The sequence below is a fragment of the Panthera onca genome, chromosome D1 (genome assembly GCF_046562875.1).
Source record: "Panthera onca isolate mPanOnc1 chromosome D1, mPanOnc1 haplotype 2, whole genome shotgun sequence".
NCBI lineage: Eukaryota > Metazoa > Chordata > Mammalia > Carnivora > Felidae > Panthera > Panthera onca.
In genome coordinates this window covers 41,839,537-41,866,783 of record NC_138348.1, presented here as the reverse complement: position 1 = coordinate 41,866,783, position 27,247 = coordinate 41,839,537, and the positions used below count along the sequence as shown (strand labels likewise).

The window sequence follows — 27,247 nt, the reverse complement described above, 5'->3', positions numbered from 1 at the left end:
AGGAACCACCCAGGTGCTCCTGCAAGACAATTATTATTTAAATGAAAGTCCTGCTTTGTAAACCAAGAGTGGACAGCATTTATACCGCCACTGCAGCATTAAAAAAGATTCAGTTGAGAGTTACTATATAAGACATAAAATGAAGTTGGAAACTTTTCAAGGAAGAACTATCAACTGCTTCCTTCATGTGCTTCAAGAAGGATATCAATTTTGTGCATCATAAAAGTTATATGTGTAGGCTGTGACTCATAAGAGGAATAGCCAACCTACTCTTTTCTCTCCTCCTCTCCCCTCCCTATAAATATCATAAAGAAACAGCTATGATAGGCTCTTGAAAGAGCAGCTAACATTTTCTGAGAGCTTACTGTATGGTAGACTCTAAGAGTCTAATGGATTTAGTGAATTAATTCCTTTATTCTTCACAATAACCCTATGTGGAAGGAATAATATAATTCCCCTTTTACAGATATGAGGCACAGAGAGGTTAAGTTACTTGCCTGGGTCACAAAATAAGTGGTAGAGCAGGACAAGCTGACCCCAGTGCCCCACTTCTTAATCATCTATCATGCTGTCCTAAGAGGTGGCATTTCAATGTATATGTTTGTCACCACTGTACTCCTCTTTGAGACTATGGAGGAGGGTATGGACAAATACATGGGGGTGTGTGGGAAAGTGTCGAACAAATAACCTATAGGTTTTTCTTTTTTGAACCATGGACCTTTTGGCAGTCAGGTGAAGTCTATAGACTTTTTTTCTGACTAATGTTTTTACATTAAAAACTAAAATACAATTGAAAACCAATTATATTGAAATATAGTTCTCAAAATATTAAATAAGCATTTGTTATAGTAATATACATGCTTCTTTATTAATGTACTAAGTAAGACCTAATACCAGGTCTAGTGACTACCATAATTTCATAGCCGTATGAGTATAAATGATATTTCAAGATATTTTTAACTGTTATAATGTGACGTAGAAATATCTCTTGGGATATCTATTGGTGACAAAGTCACAGATACTGCTAATACTACTGTGACTTATTGTCTACCTTAGTAATGGAAGGAATTGGTAAATTTCTGTCAGAGGTTAGTAAAAATAAAGATGTGATTTATTTTTCTTAAGTTTTTAGTTAAATTCTAGTTAGTTAACATACAGGGTAACATTACTTTCAGGTATACAATGTAGTGATCCCACACTTCCATACCACATTGGGGGCTCATTGCAGAGGTGCACTCTTTAATCCCATCACCTATTTAATCATTGCCACCCACCCCACCCCATCCCCGCCCCCCCCGGCTTTCTGGTAACCATCAGTTTGTTCTCTATAGTTGAGAGTCTGTTTCTTGGGGTTCCTGGGTGGCTCAGTTGGTCAAGTGACCAATTCCTAATTTCGGTTCAGGTCATAATCTCACGGTTTGAGAGGTTGAACCTCACATCTAGCTCTGCACTGACAGTGCAGAGCTTGCTTGGGATTCTCTTTCTCCCTCTCTCTCTACCCCTCCCCTGCTTGTGTGCTCTCTCTCTCAAAATAAATAAACATTGGTACATATATATATTTTAAAAGTCTGTTTCTTGGTTTGCCTCTCTTACTTGTCCCTTTGCCCATTTGTTTTGTTTCTTAAATTCCACATATTAGTGAAATTATATGGTAGCTACCTTTCTCTGACTGACTTGTTTTGCTTAGCATAATACTCTCCAGCTACAATGTTTATAGTAGCATTATCTACAAGAGCAAAATTATGGAAACATCCCAAGTGTCCATTGACTGATGAATGGATAAAGAGAATATGGTTTTATATATACAATGGAATATTACTAAGCCATGAAAAAGAATGAAACCTTGCCATTTGCAATGATGTGGATGGAGCTAGAGAGTGTTATGCAAGGGATCATAGTTTTTAAACATAAAACTGGCCAGAGTCCCAGTTGGGGGGTGGACACCACCCATAAAGCATTTTGATAACTAAATCTTCAATTCTTAGAGGTTTTCTCTAGAGCAAAGAGAAAAAATTCCAAACAGCACAGTTTCAACAAAAACAGCCTGGATCCAGAAAGAATCAGACCAAAGGCCAGCATAGTTTTAGTAGGAACAGCCCAGTTATCAGACCACAGGGTAGCACAGTTTTAAATAGGAATGATCTGGTTTCAAACAAGAGGTGAAGAAGGCCAGCACAGTTCCAACAGCAACAGTCAGATTCGGTAAAGGAGTCAGAACAAATACCAAATGAGGACTCTCAGAAAAAGAAAGAAAAAAAGAAAGAAAGAAAAAAGCTTAACAGCCTCCAAATAAAACCTGGAAAGCTCAAACACAAAAAGAATAGAGCTTGAAAGCCAGAAGCATCATCCTCAAACTCCAAAGTTGGTGAGAAAACAGTGAGCCCAATTTGCTCGGTGGGTGCTGGCACCTGTTTGCTCACCAGCTTCAGAGTTGTTGGGGGTCTTCTCTTAATCCTTTCTGATCACCCGGTAATGTTAAACTTAAAAAAATAAAACTGTTGGGGCGCCTGGGTGGCTCAGTTGGTTAAGCGCTGACTTTAGCTCAGGTCATGATCTTGCAGTTCATGGGTTTGAGCCCCGCATTGGGCTCTATGCTGACAGCTCAGAGCCTGGAGCCTGCTTTGGATGCTGTGTCTCCCTCTCTTTCTCTGCCCCTCTCCCACTCATGCTCTGTCTCTCTCTATCTCTCAAAAATGAATAAACGTTAAAAAAATTAAAATAAAATAAATAAAATTGCCAGGGGCACCTGGGTGGCTTAGTCGATTGGGTGTCCACCTTCGGCTCAGGTCATGATCTCACGGCTCGTGAATTTGAGCCCCGCATCAAGCTCTGTGCTGACAACTCAGAGCCTGGAGTCTGCTTCAGACTCTGTGTCTCCTTCTCTCTCAGACCTTCCCCTGCTCTCGCTCTGTCTCTCTCTCCTTCAAAAATAAACATTTAAAAAATAAAAAATAAGAAAATAAAACTGTCAGTTATTTTATAAGTAAAAGAAATTTTTTTCAGGAACAACAGATTTGAAATCTAGACAAGCAAGCTACAGCAAAACCGTAGGCATGTCTGGAGAGCAAAGGAGAGGACTGCTCTTTAATAGAGGAAAGGGGGGGATTTGGGAACGCTGTCTTAAAAAGTAGGTCTGCTGGTGTAAAGTCGAGTTCTAAGTATAGTGGCTTTTCATTGTCTGAGTTGTGACCAGTTCTCATTGGCTGGGCTGTTCTGCTGGGCTGTTTTCTTCCTTCTGCTTGGGTAGTAAAGTAATACCCATGTGCAAGGTGAGTCTCTTCCTGTCAAGTCTGAAACCACAGGCAGTCTCCCTTGGATTGGTCCCAGAATTTTGACTCTTCAGAGCTCACTGGGGCCACAGGTGGGGGCAAGAGGTGGTAGAAAGACAAAGGTAAGAGGTGTGGTGATAAAGCACACATGAGCCAGCCCTTCCCAACCCACAGGCAGGCTCCCTAGGATCAGTCCAGTATATAAACACTCAGAGCTTATCAGGGCAAAGGTAGGGATGTAGGGACAGTGGAGAGTGGGCGGGCGCTGCTGCCAAGAGCCATGTGGGGCAGGGGGCTGGAATGGTATCCTTGGTGAGGGCTGGGCTCCAGTGGGCACAAGGGCACCACTGAGGCTGTGACTGCCCTGTCAGAGCCCAGGCTCAGGAGGGTCCTTGCTAGCTGCTCCAGGCTGTAATGGCACTCCGTCAGTCCCAAGATACGATTTTTTCCCCCATCTGAGATCATAGGCTCCCTGACTTCCATCCATGGATTTCTTGGGGGCTATTTAGGGGGAGGGGAGGTCTATGGACCTCAGGTTAAGAATCACTGTCAGCCAAAGTTATGAGCAGTTTCTGGGTATACTGTGGTAACCCAGTGTATTGACAAGAAGTGGGTAAAGAAGAGGGCCAGGAAAATGACCAGGAATTTCTGGATTCAGCAGTATGGACTTATCACCACTTCCCATAAGTCTGTGGATTGACAATGAAAAATTAAATGAATCAAAACTTGTTCTGTGATATCTGTGAATAATTCCTTAAATGTTTCCTGAAATGCTGTTAATTATTACATGAATTTTTAAAATTAAAGCAAATTTGGGAAAAAATCAAACACAAGTGGATAGGTGTCTATTTTGGCATCTTGAGGATCTATATAGCTTTAGGGCAGACCAAGGCAGTAACTTGGTCTGATTAGCACAGTATGATTGCAAATCTTCCTGATTCTGCCACTCCCCACTCTGCGGTAACTTCAAAAGTGGGTAGCACACAACAATATGGAGATCAGAGAAGAACAATTTCAGAGCATGTGTGGGACAACCCAAGGTGACCAGAGTATATTGAAGCCCTACAATGATGGGGGCACAGATCAGCACAATGTGGATAGTAACATCGATGTGACATCATTTGTTACTAGAATTTAAATAGAAAAGAAATTTGAATTATACTGAACCTGCATCTTACTACCACTAGGAAGCTTTGTAATAATAACAATAGCTAACATGAATTGAATGTTTACTATGTGCCAGGCATAGTTTAAAGTACTTCATATGCACTAACATGTTTAATTCCTCGAGCTAACTTATGAGCTAAGTGCTGTTATCTTCATTTTACAGTTGAGGAGATGGAGATATAGAGAGGTAGAAGTATATTCTTGACTTTACTTAAATGCTATATTAATTATATACTAGCTGCTCTAACAATAAACTTTGAAATCTTGGTCACTTAACACAATAGGTGGTTATTTCTCCCCTGCATAAGCCCAATAAGAGGTGGGGTGTTGAGGGACATAAACTGATAGAAAGATCTACCATGTTCAATACATTGCATCCAAGGTCACCCTGAGGTTTCTTGCACCAGACTGGAGGTGACACATCTAATTCCACTGGCCAGAACTCACCCACACCTAACTGCAAGGGAGATGAGGAAACGTAGTTGAACTGTGGGCCCAGAGGGAAAGAAAACTGGTTTCGTTGTCATGCTAACAAGTCAGAAAACTCTATTGGTTCAAGCAAAAAGCCTCCCTTTTATTTTCATAATGTGCTCCTTACCGAACTAAAACCACTTTTAGATGAGCTTAGTGCGTGGCTTTTTTTTTTTAATGTTTATTTATTTTGAGAGAGAGAGTGATGGAGCAGGGGAAGGGCAGAGAGAGAGAGAGAGAGAGAGAGAGAGAGAGAGAGAGAATCCCAGGCAGGCTCTATGCTGTCAGCACAAAGCCTGACTCTAGGCTTGATCTCACCAACTGTGAAATTAGGACCTGAGCTGAAATCAACAGTCAGACACTTAACCGACTGAGCCACCCAGGCACCCCTAGTGCATGGCTTTTTCTTAAGTGAAAGATAATTATTTGCCTCTATACTGATAAAGTGGTGTTATTACCACTCAGCAGGCTCTCAATTTTTTTGTATAATTATTAGGCTTGAGATCAACTCTTCTTACATTCAAATGTTGTTTTTGGTAGCTGTCCTCCAATATTTAACTGATTAATTGCCAAAAAACTTATAGAGCACATAAACTATGCAGTTATCTGGAAAGTTAATTTCTTTCTTTCTTTTTTTTTTTTAAGAGAGAGAGTGAGAGTGAGAGGCAGAGGGAAATAGAGACAGAATCTTAAGCAGGCTCTATGCTCAGTGCAGAGTCCAATGTGGGGCTCCATCCCATGACCCTGGGATCATGACCTGAGCAGAAATCAAGAGTCAGATGCTCAACTGACTGGGCCACCCAGGTGCCCCTGGAAAGTTAATCTCTTAACTAGCTTATTAACTAAGGTATTCTCTTTACTAATAAAGGCTAGAATCATCTTGACCACACATGTGTGAAAGAACTTTGGGGTCTGAGTCATTATCTATGTGTTTAAGTGGGTCCAGATCTATTTTGGGGGGAAAGTCTTAGACCCACTTCTAAATGGCAGTAGGAGATCTTTCCTTTCACACTATCACACTGTTAGACTTCTTGCTTCTCTGGAAGAATGCCACTCCTACCTTCAGCTCTATTGATTATCAAAACAACTATTAATCAGCAGAAAGATCATTTCCACTTTAGTTTTTTAACAGAGAACTAACTTCAAACTACTGCACATTATTCATCAAAAGCACAAGTGAAAGAAGTAATATTCATCGAGGATTACTTGAAAGATAAGTAATCTATCCATTTCTCTAGACATTCTAAATGTCATCCCAATTTATAGCCTCTAGAATAAGCTGTGTAGTTGGATTGCTCCTGGTCCTTTGTAGAATTGCTTTTACCGAGTAGTACTTTGGCTTTATGCACTGAAGTTCATTATAAGAGATGGCCCTAGAAGTCTTGCTGTTGTATTTATCAGAGGGATATTGTTGAGGACTTTAACCATTATGTCATAGAGTGACTCATAATGAAGGAACATTTTTCTCAGGTATTAATACAAGGAAGCTATATACTTTTTTAAAAGAACTATTTCATTTTATATCATAGGGACACCGAATTTCATAATAGTTCATATTTTCCTATTGCTTTGTTCCTGGAAGCTCAGAATCAAAGATTCAGCCCAGATCTAGCTATTGTTTAGAACTGTATACCGTGCACTTTTGTAAGTCAAGCCTAACAGTTGACTTTAGTATATTTTCCTTCTCCTGTTTGCCTTTACTTCTCACCTCCACCCCAATTACTTAACTCATTTATTTCCTGCAATATTTCCTTAAGTTGCTTTGAATCCTTTTGGGAACATATAAACCATTTATATGTTTGGGAATATTTGCATATGTATGTTTATATGTAAAGTAATGCTGAAGTGTTTGGAAGAACAAAAGATGTCGAGCTAGATGTTTGGTTAAATACTATTACTGAGTATTTTCCATAAAGAGAAGTTTTGCATTGGAATTTATGTTTGTTTCTTTCCTTTTTGCTATTTTTTTAATGTTTATTTTTGAGAGAGTGTGAGGGAGTGGGGGAGGGGCAGAGAGAGAGAGGGAGATGGAGGATCTGAAGCAGGCTCAGGGCTGAGGGCAGACAGCCTGTCAGGCTGTCGTGACTCAAACTCACGAACCCGGTAGATCATGACCTGAGCCGAAGTCAGACACTTAACTGACACCCATGCAGCCCAACACTCTGCTGTTTCTAGCATTGTCCACCAAACTATGCTGCAAACCCTTCCCACTCTTGCTTTTTCTTAAGTGCTTCCCCACCTCTCTTGCTCCTCATTGTCAAATCTTCCTCCAAGGCCTCAGAATTTGCTGCTCTCTCATCCTGGATTGTTCTTCTGTGATGGGCTCCTTCTTCATGTCTTCTCAGAGAGGCTTCCTAACCCCCATTCTCTCTAAAGCTGATGTTTGTCCCCTAGTGACCCCACCTCATTATCCTCCTTCATAGTGCCCTGTGTTTTTCTTCATAGCACCACCTTGTTTTCGTTTTATTAATTCACTTGCTAGATATCTGTCTCCTCAGCTAGAGGGTGAACTCATGAGGGAAAGTACTATGTTGTTTTCTTCATCTAGGTCTTAAGATGAATGAATGAATAAATGGTCCAGCCCAAGAACTGTAGAAAATCTCTTCTGACTCTTGTATACCCTCAAGATAGTTCCTTTTTCTTTCTTACTTTTTTCTTTCTTTCTTTCTTTCTTTCTTTCTTTCTTTTTCTCTCTTTTCTTTCTTTCTTTTTTAGGTTTTATTTTTAAGTAATGTCTACAACCAACATGGGGCTCAAACCCACAACTTTGAGATCAAGGCACCCTGATAGTTTCCTTTACTGAACTACTGAATTTACTCCTGTCTGACCACAGTCACTCACCACATTTAAAACCTTTGGTTCCTCTTTGTTTCCTGTTTCAGGATGGATTTCCTCAATCACAATGTGAGTTTTTAATAATCTGGCTAATGGATTAGAGGAACACTGAAGGTACAGCCAGCAGTAAATAGATTTCACTAAGGGATTTAAATAGTCTCTTATTTCTTTTTAATTTAAATTTTTTTTAATTTTATTATTTCTTTTTTAATTTTAAGTGTATTTATTTATTTTGAGAGAGAGACAGAGAGACAGAGAGAGACAGAGAGAGAGAGAGAGAGAGAGAGAGCACGAGTAGGGGAGGGACAGAGAGAGAGAGGGAGAGAGAGAGAATCCCAAGCAGGCTCTGCACCAGCAGTGTGAAGCCCAATGTGGGGCTTGAACTCATGAACTGTAAGATCATGACCTGAGCCAAAACCAAGAGACAAATGCTTAACCAACTAAGCCACCCAGGCACCCCATCTTGTCATATTTCTGTGGGCAATGGTGGCAGAAAGGCAAGAAAGGGAGGTGGAAGGGACATTTATTAAGAACTGCTTAGATTAGGCAAGACAAGAACCTGTGAATGCAAGTGATAGGAACACAAATTTCAGCTCACTTCTTTTTTTTTTATTTTTTTAAACATTTATTTATTTTTGAGAGAGAGAGAGAGAGAGCACGTGAGTCGGGGGAAGGGGCAGAGAGAGGGGAAAACACAGAATGTGAAGCAGGCTCAGAGCCCCATGTGGAGCTCTAACTCATGAATGGTGGGACCAGGACCATGACCTGAGCTGAAGTCAGGCACTTAACCAACTAAGCCACCCAGGCACCCCTTCAGCTCACTTCTTTAACAATAAGGGTAAAAGTCAAGAATAGAATGAGTTTCCTTGGGAGGGTCATTCACTCAACAAAAGTACTGGGCACATTTCACATGCCAGGCATAGTCTTGGGCACTAGAGATGGAGCATGAATAAGACCTTGTCCCTGTTCTCATGGTACTGACAGTTTAGTGGAGGCTGGGAGGAATCTATTTCAGAAAGTGTTCTATCAGACCTGGAATCAGGGATTCTAGCCCTGGGCAGACGCCAGATTCAGGAATGGAGGAAGGAAATGAGTGAACATTTGTTGAGGGCTTACTGTTTGTCAGGCACCATTTGAAGCACCATACACAGCTTCCATGTTCCCCTGAGGGGAGAAACATTGTGGTGCTCTTGGGTTCCCTGGGGGCACTGAGTGTTAACAAGTGCACAGGAAACACTCAGTACTCAATTAATTACTGATATCATTCAAGTGCTTCAATGGTAATGAGATGCTAGTAGCATTCATATGCTCATAACACAAATGCTAAAATAAAAATTAAGAATAACAAAAAATGGGGTGCCTGGCTAGTTCAGTCAGTAGAGTCAGTGACTCGATCTCAGGGTTGTAAGTTCAAACCCCATGTTGAGTGTAGAAATTACTTAAAAATAAAATCTTAGTGTGCCTGGGTGGCTCAATTGGTTAAGCATCTGACTCCTGATTTTGGCTCGGGTCACCATCTCACGGTTCGTGAGATGAAGCCCGGTGTCTGGCTTTGCGCTGACAGCACAGATACATGTGGGACGTATATATGGGATTCTCCCCTTCCCTCTCTCTTTGGCCCTCACCCCCCCCCCAAATAAACATAAAAAATTAAATAAAATCATAAAAGAATCACACACACACACACACACACACACACACACACGCTAAATTATTTGCCAGAGGCCACTTTTTACAGTTGTCATCAAAGCTGGATTTATCCTTAGGATTTCTTGGCCTGTAGTCCCACGCTTGGATTTCAAAGTCACACTTCGCCTTCCAAATATGTGAGGTAACTGCAATTGCTGCACAGCCAGTCATAAGAATTCTGAAATGTTATAGCTACAACTATGCCACCTGTAATAAGAACTGTGATGAATGCTCTAGATACTATTTTAAATATGCCACAAGTTTTGTTTCCTCTCCCTTTACATAAATGAATTTATTTTTTTTAAGAAACAAGGAGATATTTTATTGTATTTTATTTTACCGTAAGCCTTAGAAATGCTCAACTCCTGTTAAGCACACACCCAAAGAACAGTGGCAAATAGGAATTCAAAGTAAAACCGGACATTAACATGGTGTCCATTGCCCTTACTGCAAATCTGCACAGCTGGGTTAGGGGGTGTAGGTGCTCACTCCATGCCTTTTTTCTGTAATGAACTTCCCACTTGTTGGATGATTTGTGATAGTACGGACACCACTGACTCAATGGACACACACATACTGCATAGGATGGGTAGACTGGAAGGAAAATATCGTATGATTGATAGTGGCTATTTTACATGGTAGGATGTCAGTATTTTTAAATCTTCTATATTTGATTTTCTTTAAAAAATTTTTTTTTAATGTTTATTTATTTTTGAGACAGAGAGAGACAGAGCATGAACAGGGGAGGGTCAGAGAGAGAGGGAGACACAGAATCTGAAGCAGGCTCCAGGCTCTGAGCTGTCAGCACAGAGCCTGACGCGGGGCTGGAACTCACGGACCGTGAGATCATGACCTGAGCCGAAGTCGGACGCTTAACCGACTGAGCCACCCAGGCGCCCCTATATTTGATTTTCTTTAAGACAAATGATTAGTGAATAAATACAATAGGATACTTTGCCCAGGATTGAATATGCACGCCTAATAAAGTTTGCTTTAAATCATGTACAAAGTCTTACGAAAGACATGGTAAATACAGTAGCAGCATACGTAGATCTGGGGGAAGAAATGGTCTTGGAAGAAGTCAAGAAAATACTGACAATTTACCCGAACTTCAAACAGGCAGGCAGGGTCATGGGAGTCTCATTACAACACAGCATGCATTTTTAGTGTTTGCCCTTTTTTAGATTGACTGTTTCACATTGATCAGGCTCTCCCTTTAGCTGACAAGCCACGGGCTCTGTTTCTCATTACTTCCGGCTCCTCTCCTTTGCCTTCCTTCATCCACCAAGTAAGATGGCGCAGCAACAGCTGAGTCCATATTTATTAAACCACCCACATCCATACACTTTTGCCCATGTCCACATAGCAAAGCTCCATGAGTAATTCCTAAGCAGCATCACTGCTGTCCTGACAGTACTCTGTTTCCCCTTAGCTCTCTGCTAAGAACTTTCCAGTTCCAAGATAGAGGAAGAAGCCCCAACTCTCCTTGTAGTCAACTCACTTTTCTTTGTCTAAGATAAAAACCTTATGTCATTTCTATTTTAATAGAATTAAGATATGAAAATCTGATCATATACATCCCAGAGGATATATACGATTTGCTTGGTGCAGGGATTTTTGAGTGAGATTCTATTACCAAGTGATACCTGATTCAAAGAGCATTAAAGAAATGACACCATCACTTACAAACTGTATGGTAGCTAACATATTCCTCAACAGAAAATTTTCTCTTTGAAAAAGAATTTTGTGTTTGCCTATCAAAATGTATTTGAGAGATCTTGCATAAAAAGCTCAAGCCTTTCTCACAGGTGTTTTCCCCCTCCCTTCCCTCCTTCCTTCCTCTTTATTGTTTTTTACTGAAGTCTAATTAACATACAGTGTTATATTAGTTTCAGGTGTACAATATGATTCAACAATTCTATATATTACTCAGTGCTCATCAAGATAAGTGTACCCTTAATCTCCTTCATCTATTTCACTCATTCCCCACCCCACCCCCCCGACTTCCCCTCCAGTAACCACCAGTTTGCTCCTGCATTTAAGAGTTTGTTTCTTTATTTTTTTCTTTGTTAATTTGTTGTGTTTCTTAAATTCCACAAGAGTGAAATCATATGGTATTTGTCCTTCTCTGACTTATTTCACTTAGCATTATACCCTCTAGGTCCATCCATGTTATTGCAAAGGGTGAGATTTCATTCTTTTTTATGGCTGAATAATATTCTATGATACATATACCAAACTTATCTACCTATCTATCTATCCCACATCTTCTTTGTCCATTTACCTATCAATGGATACTTGGGTTGCTTTCATATCTTAGCTATTATAAAAAATGTTGCAATAAACATAGAGCTGCATATATCTTTTTGAAAAAAAAATTTAATGTTTATTTTTGAGAGAGATAGAGAGAAAGAGCACAAGTTGGGGAGGGGCAGAGAGAGACAGAGACACAGAATCTGAAGCAGGCTCCAGGCTCTGAGCTGTCAGCACAGAGCCTGATGCAGGGCTCGAGCCCTCAAACCATTAGATCATGACCCGAGCCGAAGTCGGATGCTTAACCAGCTGAGCCACTCGGGCACCCCTGCATATACCTTTTTGGATTAGCGTTTTTATTTTCTGTGGGTAAATACCTAGTAGGGAAATCACTGGATCATATTTTTAATTTTTTTGAGGAAACCTCCATATTGTCTTCCACAGTGACTGCACCAGCTTTCATTCCCACCAACAGTGCATCAGGATTTCTTTTTTTCCACGTCCTCACTGACACTTATTATTTCTTATGTTTTGATTTTAGCCATCGTGTAAAGCAATATCTCACTGTGTTAATTTGTATGTCCTTGATGATGAGTGATGTCGAGCACCTTTTCATGTGTCTGTTGGTCATTTGTATGTCTCCTTTGGAAAAATGTCTATTCAGGTCCTCTGCCCATTTTTAAATCAGATTGTTTTTTTGTTTTGTGTGTTTTGTTTTTTTGTTTGTTTTGGTGTTGTCTTAGTTCTTTATATATTTTGGATATTAACCCCTTATCAGATATATCATTTGCAAGTATTTTTCTCCCATCCAGTAAGTTACCTTTTTGTTTTGTTTATGGTTTCCTTTGCTGTGCAAAAGGTTTTTATTTTGGTGTAGCCCAGTAGTTTCATTTTGCTTTTGTTTCCCTTGCCTAAGGAGACATACCTAGAACATTTTTCTATGGCTGATGTCAAAGAAATTACTCCCTATGTTTTCTTCGAGGAGTTTTATGGTTTCAGGTCTCACATTTAGGTCTTTAATCCATTTTAAGTTTATTTTTGTGTATGGTGAAAGAAAGTGGTCCAGTTGCATTCATTTGCATGTAGCTGTCTACTTTTCCCAACACCATATGTTGAAGAGATTGTCTTTTCCCCATTATAAATATTCTTGTCTCCTTTGTTTTAGATTAATTGTCCACATAAATGTAGGTTTATTTCTGGACTTTCTATTCTGTTCCATTGATCTATGTGTCTTTGTGCCAGTACACACTGTCTTGATTACATAAACGAATTGATTTTTTTTAATGTTTATTTATTTTTGAGAGAGAGAGACAGAGCATGAGTGGGGAGAGAGGGAGACACAGAATCCGAAGCAGGCTCCAGGCTCTAAGCTGTCAGCACAGAGCCGGATGCAGGGCTCGAACTCACCAACGTGAGATCCTGACCTGAGTGGAAGTCAGCCACTTAACCAACTGAGCCACCCAGGTGCCCCAATGAATTGATTTTTAAAGCAGCATTTTACTTTAGATCCAGCAGGGGGAGCCAGGTCCATGTTGTTTAAAGACAAAACCCCACCCCCCCAAAACAAAACAAAAGTCCCCTAAAAAATGCCTTCTAATTTCCAAAGTATTCTATTTCCACCTTCCTTTAGTGGCCCTGAACAGTTCTTTATTTCCTCTCTGTGACCTTAGGGCATAAAAATACCGTTGAAACACAACAGTAAAAACTTACTTTTTTGAGTTCTTTTGAAGGCATAAAATGTGAGTATTCCATTCACCCGTTTATCTAAACAAGCATGAATTGTTGCTTACCCTGCCTGCTGGTCTGGGGCAGGAGAGGAGACAGCCAGAGCAGGAAAGGGTCAGACTAGAGATTGGTGATGGGGCAACAAATAGGAGAGAGCAGCCACCTTTAGGGAGGAAGAGATCTTTGAAATGGATCTTGAAGGACAGTTAGCATTCCTCAGCCAATTGTGATTGGAATTGGCATTCCAGACCGTGAGAATAATATGAGCAAATAACAGATGCAGTGTATTTGTAGAATTATAGATAGGAGAGGAAAAAGGTTGCAGGTAGGTAAGATAATTCTCAAAAGTAATCTAAGTGGGGTTTATTTCAACAATGTTGGATAACAGCTAACAGTAATAATTAGTAATAACTAATATTTGTGTTAAACAGATATCTAATATTCAATAAACACTTATATAGCACTTAATGTTCCAAATGCAACTGTAAGCACCTTACAAGAATTAACCAATTTAATCCTCACACAATCTGTTAATTAGCCCCATTTCCAAATGAAGAATCTGAGGGAAAATGAGGTTGAATAACTTGTGCAAGGTCTCACAACTTGAGATGGATAGAGCTAGCAGTTGAGCCCTGGCAGCCGGGCGCCGGAGTGTGTACCCGATCTAAATATTGGACCTGTGTTCTCTCCTTTAATACTCACAGAAGCTCTCTGAAGTCCGTGTGCTATCATTATGCCCCGTTGATATTTGGTATCATTATGCCCTTCAATATGCAAACAAAAAGATGCCTGTTATTTCCCCTGTCCTGTCACACAAACTGTGTATATCATACACACCGTTCTGCACTTGCTTTTTTAAAAATTTATTTATTTTTGAGAGAGAGAGCACATAGTAGGAGCAGAGAGAGAGAGAGAATCCCAAGCAGGCTCCACGCTGTCAGTGCAGAGCCTGACATGGGGCTTGAACTCACCAACAGTGAGATCATAAACTGAGCCAAAACCATGAGTTGGACACTTAACCAAATGAACCACCCAGGCACCCCTGTTCTGCATTTGCTTTTAAAACCTAATGATATATCTTTGGAATGGCTGCAAAGTATTTCTGTATATGGATGTGCTATATTTTGTTTAACCAGTCCCTTACCGTCAGGTGATTTATAGTCGTTCTCTGTCATAAACAATGAATGGCAATGAATAAAGGCTCTTTGCCATTTCCCTCAGATGTGAGCCTATCGCAGGATAAATTCTAAGAATACATTTGATGGTCCAAAATACCTCATTCTGGGACACCTGGGTGGCTCAGTCAGTTAAGCATCTGACTCTTGGTTTCAGCTCAGGTCATGATCTCAAGGTTATGAGATTAAGCCCCATGTGGGGTTCTGTGCTGGGCATGGACCCTGCTTGAGAGTCTCTCTCTCTCTCTCTCTCTCTCTCTCTCTCTCTCTCTCTCTGCTCCTCTCCCTCACTTGCATGCTCTCTCTCTAAAAAACAAAAACAAAACAAAAAAACCCCAAATTTAAAAGATCCCTGAATCTGTCATTTTGACAGAAGTTGTCAAGTTGCCCTTTGTAGAGGCAGTCCCGATATAAACATGAGTGTCTGTTTCCCCATTCCTTCACAAAAACTGTTATCTCAGTGCAGGTTTAATTTGCATTTCTTTTGTTAGGAGTGAAATTGAACATCATTCCACGTGTTCCAGAATCATTTAACATTTCTTTTTTTTGTGTGGACTGTTTGATCACAACCTTTGTCTGTTTTCCTGTTGGGTTGTTGAGCTTTATATACACATATATTCCAGCTTCTGGCCAAAAACCCATGTGTGATTTTCCAGGCCCAACTGTAGGCAATTACAAAGGCTTTACTTGGCAGGCCTCGCAGGGGAACGCTGCCCCCTAGACTTGATGCACAGGCAGTGCACTGCCCTCTCTGAAGGGAATTTATACTCAGGCCTCCCTGGCCAGCCAAGGTCTTAAGCATATCTGCATTTATAGACCAGGAGCCTTCATTCAGAAGTCTCTTTTCTAGGACTTTCCTGAGGGATCTCTGCTAGGCCTCTTTATTAATGGGAGAGACAGGAGGGAGAAATCTTAAAGACACTTTTCTCCTCTCTGACTCAGTACTCAGCACTTTTCCTTTCTGACTCAGTACTTTTCCACTCCTAACCCCTCTTTAAACCCCACCCATGTCCTGCTGATCCACTCATCCTGCGATGTTCCATGGGGGAAAATGCAACAGGAGGGAGTCATAACATTCTCTGCTTTTAGCCTCTTGCTTATACTGTCACAGTAAGTGATTAAAGTCTTAAATGCTAGTTGCATTTGTCCCTTGTCATTTTATTATTTACTTATTTAATATTAATTTTTTTAACGTTTACTTATTTTTGACAGAGAGAACATGTGTGCATGCATGAGTGGGGGAGGGGCAGAGAGAGAGAGAGAGAGAGAGAGACACAGAATTTGAAACAGGCTCCAGGCTCTGAGCTGTCAGCACAGAGCCCGACACAGGGCTCGAACTCACAGACAGTGAGATCATGACCTGAGCAGAAGTCAGACACTCAACCAACTGAGCCACCCAGGTGCCCCCATCCCTTGTCATTTTAATCGAGTAGTATAAACATCTGGGAGCTCAGCCTCTTGGTCAGCTGAGCCCTTGACTATATAAAAATATATCAATACATATACAAAAGATCAAGATAGACAATGAGAAAAGAAAGCTAAGATAGCATGACCAACCTCAGCATTAAGGGGGTTCCCAGGACATGGGACTTGGGCTGTTAATATTGAGCTAGCAGAGTACTTTCTTGGTTTTAAAACAGAATCACAACCTGAGAACCCCTTCAGTCCTGGGCAGACTGAAAACTCCATGTGATTTGTAATGAACACATCAAATTTTGACCTCTGCAATCCAGTGGAAATATGAAAAGGAGACTCAGAAAACTATAAAGCAGAAAAATGTGATATTAAAATGTGTAAACAATGGGGTATGGGAGATTGGGAGGAGCTGGGGTGGGGATTGCAAAGAAAAGTTACTGAAGCAGAATGTGTCAAATAGAAAGGTAAACATGTGGTTTGAAAGGTGGGGCATACTTAGATATATACTTTTTTTTTTTTTTTAAAGTAGGCTCCACGCCCAGTGTATGCTTGAACTCACTACCCTGAGATTTAGAGTCTCCTGCTCTATCAACTGAGCCAGCCAGCCACCCCTATATTCTTCAGTAATAGACAAATCCATTCCATGTTGACACAGGAACTCAGGATGGTTACTTCATAAAGTAATGGGCTTACAGTTTAACATCTAATGAAAACACATCATGGTGGGCAGCTTAGTGGAGGTAATGTATATGCAGCTGGCATAATGCTTGGTACCCGGTAGGCACGCAGATCCTGCTCTTCCTGACTTAATCCCTTTCTCTTCCTGAGATTGGCTCTTGAGTTAAAAAGTGGTTTCAATACCCAACACAATGCCTGGCACATAGTCAGTGCTCAATTAACATTTGTTGAATGAATATTGAGTGTACACATCAATTAATTTGGCATTGATTTTGGCTTGATGCCAAGCCAGTTTCTAGGAATTATTATCACTGCTCCAATTTGCACTTAAGGATGACCAGAATTACCTCCTTTTATATTCTGAATTTGGTCAGATATTATAAGCTGTATTCATGACTTAATCTTAAAAGGAAAAATATATCAAATTGTCTTGGGCTATGTAATTTTAATTATTTCCCAATATTGTAACATGTGCGGTCATTGCAGAGCTCAGTCAAGGATTACAGGTTTCCTCAGCTATCCCAAAGTAGAGCATTCCCATGAGATCTTTCATAGGTTAAAACGGCACAAAGGGAAGAAGCAATTATGCAAACATTTTCGAGCATTCCCAGACCTCCAAAATAACCTCTCTTAGGCTTTTCTGATAGTTTAGGACACATCTTGCTAATAGATACACAAAATCAATCAAGAGAAAGCACAGTTTGCTCACAGACACAGTTCAAAGCCATAGCAACTTGATGCTGAGATGCTGAGTGTACTTCCCAGAGAAGGAGCTTGGTGATGAGTAGGGGTGTGTGCTGCCTCTGTAAGGGCTCCCTGCAAAACAAATGCTGAACGCTACTTTTGCTTTCACCTTTTTTCAAAAAAGTGAAAATGCTCTTTGGATTTCTTTCACTTAGCAAAAAAAAAGGTGCTAGTATAGATAAGCAAAGTGTGAGGGCACCGGGGTGGCTCAGTCAGTTGAGTCTGACTCTTGGGGGGGCGCCTGGGTAGCTCAGTTGGTTAAGCATCTGACTTCAGCTCAGGTCATGATCTCAGGGTTTGTGAGTTTTAGCCCCGCGTCGAGCTGTGTGCTGACAGCTCAGAGCCTGGAGCCTGCTTCAGATTCTGTGTCTCCCTCTCTCTCTGCTCCTCCCCCGCTCATGTTCTGTGTGTGTGTGTGTGTGTGTGTGTGTGTGTCTCTCTTTCTCTCAAAAATAATAAATATTTAAAAAAAGAAAAAAATTAAACAAACAAAAAAAAGGAGGCTGACTCTTGGTTTTGGCCCAGGTCATGATCTTAAGGGTTCGTGGGTTTGAGCCCCACATTGGGCTCTGAGGTGACAGCATGAAGCTTGCTCAGGATTCTATCTCCCTCTCTCTGCTCCTCCCCCACTTGTGCTCTCTCTCTCTCTCTCTCTCTCTCTCTCAAAATAAATACACTTGAAAAAAAAAAAAAGCAAAGTGTCAAAAAAAAAAAAAAAAGGTATCCTAACATGAATTTTTGAGAAGCAGGGATACAGGGGTGCCTGGTTGGTTCATTTGGTTAAGCATTCGGCTCAGGTCAGGATCTTGCAGTTCAAAAGTTCCATCCCTGCATCACCCTCTATGTTGACAGCTTAGAGCCTGGAACCTGCTTCGGATTCTGTATTTGTCTCTCTCTCTCTCTGCCCCTCTCTTGCTTGCACTCTGTCTCTCTCTCCCTCCCCAAAATAAACATTTTTTTTTTTTTTTTGAAAAGCAGGGATACCTGTGTACTCTCCACAAGAGAGTAACAGCAGAGCATGAATTAAAATCATATGCAGTTTGAATTCCAACTATTTTGGTTAACTTAAGAAAAATTTTCTAATTATGGTAAAATACACTTAACATGAAATTTACCATCTTAGGGGCACCTGGATGGCTCAGTCCGTTGAGCGTCCGACTTTGGCCCAGGTCATGATCTCATGGTTCTCGAGCCCCGTGTGGGGCTCTGTGCTGACAGCTCAGAGCCTGGAGCCTGCTTCAGATTCTGTGTCACCCTCTCTCTCCGCCCCACCCCTGGCTTGTGCTCTCTCTCTGTCTTTCAAAAAGAAATAAACACTAAAATAAATAAATAAATAAATACAAGAAATTTACCATCTTAACCATTTCAAGTGTCCAGGTCAGTAGCATTGAGTATATTCAACATTACTTACATTACGTAAGTTGTTGTGCAAACTATCTCCAGAACCCTTTTTATCTTGCAAAACTGAAATTCTATATCCATGTAACAACTCCCCATTCCTTCTTTCCCCCATCCCCTGGCAACCATCCTTTTACTTTCTGTCTCCATGAATTTGATTACTCCAGGTGCTCTCATAAGTGGAGTTATACAGTGTTTGTCTTTTTGTGACTAGTTTATTTCACTTAGTGTGTCCTTAAGATTCATCCATGTTGTAGCATGTTAGAATTTCTTCCATTTATTTATTTATTTATTTATTTATTTATTATAAATGTTTATTTTTGAGAAAGACAGCGTGAGGGAGGGGCAGAGAGGGAGAGGGAGACAGGATCTGAAGCAGGTTCTGTGTTGACAGCAGAGAGCCCAATGCAATATGGGGCTCAAACTCACCAACCATGAGATCATGACGTGTGCTGAAGTCAGAGGCTTATTAATCCACTGAGTCACCCAGGCGCCCCAGAATTTCTTACCTTTTTAAGCAAAGTGTCCTATTGATGGACACTTGGGTTGCTTCTGCCATTAGCTATTGTGAATAACGATACTATGAACATGAGGATACAAATTTTTTTTATGTTTATTTTGACAGAGAGAGGGAGAGAGAGAGAGAGAGAGAGAGAGAGCTTGCATGCAAGCAGGGAAGGGACAGAGGGAGAGGAAGAGAGAGAATCCAAGGCAGGCTCTGGGCTGTCAGCTCAGAGCCTTATGAGGAACTCCGTATCATAACCTGAGCCGAAACCAAGAGTCAGATGCTTAACCGACAGAGCCACCCAGGTGCCCCAAGATATCTTTGATATCTTGTTTTCAGTTCTTTGGGGTATATACCCAGAAGTGGAATCACTGGATCAGAAGGTAATTCCACTTTTAATTTTTTAAGGTATGACCATACTGTTTTCTGTAGAGATTCAGACATTTTACATTCTTACCAATAGTGCAAAGTTTCCAATTTTTCCTTATCAACACTTGTTATTTTCTATTTTGTTTTTATTCTGTGGTAGCCATCCTAATGGGTATGAGATAGTATCTCATTGTGATTTTGTGGTTAATTAAAAAAAAAAAATCAAAGTAAAGGAGTGTCTAGTCTGTTCAGTGTCTGACTTTGGCTCAGGTCATGATCTTGTGGTTTGTGGGTTCAAGCCCGGCACCTGACTCTGTACGGACAGCTCAGAGCCTGGAGCCTGCTTGGGATTCTGTGTCTCTTTCTCTCTTTCTGCCCCTCCCCACTTGTGCTCTGTCTCTGTCAAAAATAAAATAAAACATTAAAAAAATCAAAGTAAAACCTTTTTTAAAAATGGCTGCATGATGGGGCGCCTGGGTGGCGCAGTCGGTTAAGCGTCCGACTTCAGCCAGGTCACGATCTCACGGTCCGTGAGTTCGAGCCCCGCGTCAGGCTCTGAGCCCCGCGTCAGGCGCTGGGCTGATGGCTCGGAGCCTGGAGCCTGTTTCCGATTCTGTGTCTCCCTCTCTCTCTCTGCCCCTCCCCCATTCATGCTCTGTCTCTCTGTGTCCCAAAAATAAATAAAAAACGTTGGAAAAAAAAAAATTAAAAAAAAAAAAAAAATGGCTGCATGAGATTAAAAAGTCAAATAATGCAGTTCTAAAAGGGGTATAAGGTCCTCATCCCAATCCCATCCCTCCTTGCCCTCCAATCCTGCTCTCCAGAGACAGCATTTTTCAATTCTTTTTAGTTGTTCTTCTGGTCCTGGAGACCATAGTACTAAATAATATGCTAATATTGTTATTTTTTTTAATTTATCATGTCCATCATTACAATTTTGTAATTATAGCACAGATATTTCTGTTCTTCCACTTTTCCTGATATAAGTATATAACGATGTGTAGTTAATTCAATATGACTAAGTATAATTTGGTACTGAGTAGTATTGTGCATAGATTATGTTTCCCTATATAATTTTTGCTTTTTTCCAGATTTAATAATTGCTTCATTATTAAATTTGCTCAGTTTTCTACACATCTATTGCTAATTTTCTCCATATACTCCAATGTCTTCTTTTTATAGGCTTTTATAGAGCCAAACATATTATATAAATCATGATCTCCATGTTCCTGCTGGAGATCTCTGTCCTCATATACCTCTAATCTGGACGTGTTGTTTCCTAAGCCTGCTATATAGTTGTCTAAGGACTTCCCTTCCAACGCCCCCTGGGAGCTGGAATTCTAGTAACTTAAAAAAAATAAAATAAAATTTCGCATAAAAAACAGTATCTGACAGTAATTAGCTTTAGGTGCATCCTACTTGGGTTCTTAGGATGGTGAGTTCTGGCCTCCATTTCTTCAGTGTTACAGTCATTCCTTCTTCACAGCACAGCTCCTTGAGGGTGCGACCGCCTAGGCTCTAACAATTACATAAGGGTAATAAGAACAGATGAAGAAGCACCAAGAGGAAAATACACAGTGTAGTCTTTACCAAAGAGTTGGAAAAAAACAAAAATGTGGAAAGAATGTGGGACAATAATCCCAACCCTCTCATATTCTCACAATAAATGACGATCCCTATTAACATTTGTATCTATATTCTTCTCATCTTTTTCTTAAGCCTGGATTTTGTTGTTGTTGTTATTGTTGTTGTGACCATATTGTATACCCAATTTTATGTCCTGCATTTTTTTAAATGTTTATTTATTCTTGAGAGAGGGAGAGAGAAACAGAGAGACAGAGTGCAAGTGGGGGAGGGGCAGAGAGAAAGAGACAGAATCTGAAGCAGGCTCCAGGCTCCGAGGTGTCAGCATAGAGCCCAACGTGGGGCTCAAACTTGGAGGCCACAAGATCATGACCCGGGCCGAAGTTGGCTGCTTAACCAGCTAAGTCACCCATGTGCCCCTATGTCCTGCATTTTTAATAACAACATTATATAAATGTTTTTCTTGGGCACCTGGGTGGTTCAGTCGGTTAAGTGTCTGACTTCAGCTCAGGTCATGATCTCACAGTCTGTGAGTTCCAGCCCCGCATCGGGCTCTGTGCTGACAGCTCAGAGCCTGGAGCCTGCTTCAGATTCTGCGTCTCCCTCTCTCTGACCGTCCCCCGTTCATGCTCTGTCTTTCTCTGTCTCAAAAATAAATATTTTTAAAAATTTAAAAAAATAAGTGTTTTTCTAAGGGCTTATAAATTACTCAGAAATATCATTTTAAAAAATGGCTGCATAATAGCCCATCCAGTTGAAGTACTGTAATTAATAGATCTTCTATTGTTGCATCTTTAGGTTGTTACCAATTTTCAACCATTATAAATAATGTTTTGGTAAATATTTTTTCAGTAAACTTTTGCATATTTGGGATTCTTTCCTTCAGATAGATTTTTACTAAGTCAAAGGATATAAATATTTTTAAAGCTAAAATATTTTTTTTCTTGATTATTTTTATTCAAGGATGTATATTCAGAGACTGAACCCCTTTTACCTAAATGATCATGATCCATTTCATTGCCTTTACTGGCTACATTTGAATGTAGCTAGGACTAGATTAGATTAGATTGTTAGCCATCAGATTTGATTATGTACAGTTTAGAATAGAAAGAGAAAGATCAAAAGTCTTAGAAGATGTCCAGACAAAATGGTTCAGAAATGCTACAGTTTATCAGTCCTCACAGCTCAGAAGTGCTCTGTCCTCTGGCATATCACAAAGAAAACAGCCTTATCTCTGGGCTTGTCTTTATTGCCTCCCTCCTTCCTTCCTTCCTTCCTCCCTCCCTCTTTACTTTCTTTTTTTCCTTCCTCTTTCCCTTCCTTCCACAACACATTATTACAATAACACATCATGGAAATTCTAATAGCTATAGGACTTGGAAGGTATGCTAAATGTTATTAATCAGAATATTGTTCATGTTGTACACCTAAAAGTAATACAATGTTATATGTCAATTATATCTTAGTAAAATTGGAAGAAAAAAGAGTCCTGACTCCACCATTTCCCTGAATCTAAAACTTGTCACCTTTCAGGCTGCATTGCTGACTCCAACAAAGGGCTGGGCTCCTCCTTGTGTTACAAAGTTTTCCTCCCAATTAACTCCCCCAAGGCAAATAGTGCATCTTTGTAACTCTAAGCTTTCTGAAGGTAGTAACAACTGTCTATTCATCTTTGTTTCTCCAACATGGATCATTTTTATTTCCCCAAGAATGTAGGCACTGAATGAATGGAGTATCATACAGCAGGAAGAAATCTAACAGACTCTTTTAAGAGAGGATTTGTTTTTATATTCTAGACCAGGAGAAACAACTTATCGGTTCTAGGAAATCTAACTCTATGGAAATAGATCATCTATTGAGCATTATATCCATGTACCATGTTAGATCCTTTATAAATATTATCTCACTTACTTCTTATAATAACTCCATAATAGCAGGTATTATTAGTATCCCCAGTTTACAATTGAGGTAGCTAAGGTATAAGAGGTCAAACTTCTTCATGGAAACACACAGTAAAGAGGCATAAATGGAAGTCAAGAAAGTAAAGGTCTACCATGCCATTCATCAAGACAGTGGGGGGGGGGGGTGACAAAGCTAGCGGCAAAGATGGCAAAAATTATTATTTCTTCCAAGGATACACTGTAGCTGTACAGTGTCATAATGATCCCCTTCTTTAAGTGACTACTGCTTTCTTACTCACTGAAAAACCTTGTTTTCTAAAGTCATTGAGTACCAGAAACTTTGTTGTTGGACATTATATCAGTAAAAAGGAAGCAACCTGCTTTTGCCTAGAGGTTCTAAGTCACTTTGAGGCAGAGAAGCTCTCTTAATTTGCAACCTAGGTGAGAGTTGCAGATAAGTTCTGGGCACAACATTCCATATCTATCTTAACTTGTAATGACCAAGAAAACAGGATCCTTGGTCTATTAGTTGTCCAAATCTGACGCTAACCCATTTACAAATAGCTCTGTTTTAGTTTGAACCTAATCAAAACACAGCTTCCTTCAGTTACACTTAAAATTCTGCCCTTTCCCCAAATCCTATAATAATTCTCTATTTTTCTTTGTTTGGTGAGATGCCTGATGGCTTTTAGCATGCAGTCTCCCTCATAGTAAGGAGTAATTAACCTGATTTTTATGCTTGCATGCTTGTCCCTGTGGTTTTAGGCTAACTGGGCTAGGAAAGGTTTGAATCCAAGTTTACCTATAACAGAGCCTAATGTTTAAAATTATCTGGCTCTTTTTCTGTATGTATTGTCAATGTCCTTCAGCCAAAGACCAACAGGAACACTCCTACAGTTAAGTAAGTTTGGTTCATAGATCATCACAGCCAGTGGTAACATAGACCACAGGGAACTGCAGAGCATCTCGGTAAGAGGGTGTTAGAAAGCATTCATTTAGGAACTGAGCTTTGGTTGGGTGATTTTGAGGAGGGTACAAAGAAGAGGGTGTTCACTCCAGATCTGGTACTTATAGAAAGTAGAGACAATTCTATTGCAGAATATCTCAAGAAATGTCATCTGTAGGAAGGACAGACTAGAGTGAGGCTAAAGCTGTAATCAGTAAGACAGCATCAGTCACTAATACCAGCCAGTATAGGGTGATATTTTATGGCTTGGACAATGTTCTTGTTTTGTTTGTATTCAGACATGATTTTTGGAGTGGGCTTGTTTTTTGTCTTAATCCATCGTGTTTACAGAGTAGCCTTGTCTGATGTTGATGTCCTATAAAATAGAACATCAACAGGAGAAAACCAAGACCTCCCTGTGAATGCCAAGCCACCTCATAGCAACTCCAAAGCTGGTAGGACCAGGTCAGTTCCTGGATGCCAAATGATGCAATTTTTCTTTCTCAATACCTACATAAATGTATGTATGTATGCATGTATGTATGTATGTATGTATGCATGTGTGTGCATATACATAGATGCATACCTCTATTAAAATCATTTAAACTTTCAAACGTAAAATTCAAACAAAAACAAACTGGGGCACCTGGATGGCTCAATCAGTTGAGCGTCCGACTTTGGCTCAGGTCATGATTTTGTGGTTTGTGAGTTTGAGCCCCATATCAGGTTTGTTGCTTGTCAGCCTGTCAGCACAGAGTCCACTTTGGATCCTCTGTCCCCTTCTCTCTGCCCCTCCTCTGCTTGCACTTCCCCCCCCAAAAAACAAACTAAAGCAAACAAATAAACAAATAAACAAAAGCAAATTGATATTTGGGATGTTTTCCATTGAACTTGGAATGGCATATATATTTATGGCTTGGGCATGGGCTATATTCTGTTTTGTTTTCAGTATGTGCTTATATATTTATTGAATATGTAATCCATTCACATGGCTAAAAAGAATTTTTTTTTAAGTATACAGAAAAAAGTCTCCTTTCTGTCCCCCACCTGTTCAATTCCCACACTTTCCTAATAGGTAACTACTATTATAAGCTTCTTGTGTGTCTTTCCAGAGTTATTCTTTGTATACATAATACATAGGAAACTGATAATATTCTTGTGTTTCTTTTTTAAACTTAAAGAGAACAGATAAACATGAAGTTTTGTACCTTGATTTTCCATTAATACATCTGGGAGTTCCTTCTGTGTCAGAACCTAAAAAGCATCCTTATTCTCAGGGCAGCTTTGTTTGAACTATAATTTAATGATGTATGTTTTATCTGTTTTCAATCTTTTGTTACCACAAAAACCAGTGCAACAAATACCTTTGTACATGTGTCATTCCACACAGTACACATCATTTCACACATTTATCCCTCTTAGAATTAGTTTTCCAAGATGAAACTATTGTGTCAAGAGGTGCATACATTTGTAATTTTAAGAGATAATGCCAACTGTCCTCCACCGGGTTTACAGAAATTGACAGTCTTATCAGTGGAGTTGAGAAAGTACCTGTTTGCCCACAGCCTTACCAACAGTGTTTTCAAACTCTTCATTTTTTGTTAATCAGATGGTGGAAGATAACATTTCAGCGGGCCTAATTTGCACATTTATTAATACTCCACACTGTCAGTGCAGAGCCTAATGTGGGGCTCATACCCACAAACCGTGAGATCATGACCTGAGCAGAAGTCGGACGCTTAACCCAGGTACCCTAGGAATATTTTTTAAAAATAGACTTATTTTTTAGAGCGGTTTTAGGTTCACAACAAAATTGAGAAGATACAGAGAGTTCCCATATACCCTCTGACCCCATACATGCACAACCTCCTACACTATCAAAATCTTGCACCAGAGTGGTACGTTTATTATAACTGATGAACCTTCATTGACACATCATTATCACCCAAAGTTCATAGTTTACATTAGAGTTCACTTCCGGTGTTGTACATTCTTTGGGTTTGGACAAATTTACAATGGCACGTATCTACCATTATAGTATCACACAGAGCAGTTTCACTGCCCTAAAATTTCTCTGTGCTCTACCAATTCATCCCTCCTACTCCCCTAATCCCTAACAAACACTGATCTTTTTATTCTCTCCATAGTTTTGCCTTTTCCAGAATGTCATATAATTGGAATCATACTGTATGCAGCCTTTTCAGACTTTTCAGACTGGCATCTTTCACTTAGTGATATGCCTTTAAGGTTCCTTCATGCCTTTTCATGGCTTGATAGTTCATTTCTTTTTAGTGCTGAATAATATTCCATTGTTTGGATGGACCACACTTATTTATTCACTCACCTTACTGAAGAACAACTTGATTGTTTCTAAGTTTGGGCAATTATAAATAAAGCTGCTATAAACATCTGTGTGCAGGTTTTTGCATGAACATAAATCTTTAACTCATTTTGATAAATACTAAGGAGTGCAATTGTTGGATAGTATGGTAAGAGTATGTTTAGTTTTGTAAGAAACTACCAAATTGCCTTCAAAAAGAAGCTTAACATTTTGCATTCCATCCATAATAAATGACAGTTCCTGTTTATCCACATCCTTGTCAGCATTTGGTGTTATCTGTTTTAGATTTTAGCCATTCTAATAGGTAGTGGAATTTCATTGATGGAATTTTCAATTCTCTAATGACATATGATTACATGATTTTGAGAATCTTTTCATTTGCCATCTGTATATCTTCTTCATTGAGGTGTCTATCAGGTCTTTGGCTCATTTTTTAACTGTGTTGTTTGTTTTCTTATTGTTGAGTTTTAAGAGTTCTTTATATATTATAGATAACTATCCTATATCAAATGTGTGTTTTGTAAATATATTCTCCCAGTCTGTGGCTTGTCTTCTCATTTTCTTGAAAGATGAGTCTTTTTTTTTTCCATATGATAAAGATCCATTATAATTTTATGGTTCTTTTATGGTTTTCTATGAATTGTTTGTTCAAATCTCTTGATGGGCTGAGTTTTAGAGTCATTTGGTTGTTAGATTTGAGGAGAAATTACTTCTTTCTAGAGTCATCTGTGTCTCCACTCACCAATCTCTCCAAATTGGCATCTCAGATCAACCCATCCTT

The 27,247-nt window shown here is 39.8% G+C and overlaps 1 protein-coding gene across 2 annotated transcripts in view; it reads right to left on the bottom strand.

Moving 5' to 3' along the window:
- The window catches only part of PIK3C2A (phosphatidylinositol-4-phosphate 3-kinase catalytic subunit type 2 alpha), a 193,341-nt gene that overhangs the window by 130,328 nt on the left and 35,766 nt on the right, over positions 1 to 27,247 (bottom strand). The gene's annotated exons all lie outside the window — the stretch shown is intronic.